A 1,142-nucleotide genomic window follows, 5' to 3' on the forward strand; every position below is an offset into this window, starting at 1 on the left:
TTGAGGTGGAGTGAGCTGAGCATCAGAGCTATGCCAAATCAGGAAGGGCGCCCTTCTGACTGCTGGACTGTTTTCCCGTGCTCCCCTAAATTCAATTTGCTGTGAGGTCTGCCTGAGAGGATAACCTTTCTGGGCATCTCCCTTGGACATATTTTTCTAGATCTTTCCACTGATTGCTACTTGCTATAATGCTATCCTTTTTCTCCTTCCTTTTTTTTTTGTATTTATCACACATTATAACAATGTCTACGTCTGTATCTTGAATTAGGAGACCCTCACCCCTGAGCTCTGTTTTCGTAAAATCAGGCAGATTCTATAGAGCCCATAGAGCCCCCAGCTCCAGAGGCCCTCCGTCATGAAGCCTTCCTAGCAGTCTCTACCTTATCTGAGCTATATTTGAAAGACCAATATTTCATTTTGTATCTTTCAATGGACTAAACACACTGATGAGAAGTGAAGTAACTATATAGTTTCACTTTTGAGAATGTTATAATACTTATGCCAGGATTGGTGACACAGTATAGACTTAAAATATGCTCACCAGGGAAGGTGGTAAGGAAAGACATAAACCTAACTATCTTCAGGCAATGCATGAAGATAATAGCTGATCACCTACTGCTCCACTGTCTTTATATTTATATTTTAGAGAGGAAGGGAGAGGAAGAGAGAGAAACATCAATGATGAGAGAGAATAATTGATTGGCTGCCTCCTGCATGCCCCACCACTGGGGATGGAGCCTGCAACCCTGGCATGTGCCCTGACCAGGAATCGAACTGTGACCTCCTGGTTCATAGGTCAACACTCAACCACTGAGCCATGCCGGCCCAGTCAACACTCACTTTATTTCGGAGGTCTGGAACCGGACCCGCAATATCTCCGAGGCATGCTTGTACTAAATGGGTTTCATAAATCAATACTTCGTTAATATGGAAAAATGTTAACATCTGTTAAATCTTAGTGGTGGGTACAGATACTGTTAGAATTCAGAATATACCCAGATTATACAGAAGCAAACAAAAGATCTGACTGGAGCTGTCACATTAAGCCCGAGACATTTAAAAGAAGTGGTGATAGCTATACAAACATGAGAAAAACAATAAAGAAAGGAGCATGCGTGTGATCAATGAAAACCCAAGTATAA

Source organism: Myotis lucifugus, unplaced genomic scaffold (genome assembly GCF_000147115.1).
Source record: "Myotis lucifugus unplaced genomic scaffold, Myoluc2.0 scaffold_954, whole genome shotgun sequence".
Classification (NCBI taxonomy): Eukaryota; Metazoa; Chordata; class Mammalia; order Chiroptera; family Vespertilionidae; genus Myotis; species Myotis lucifugus.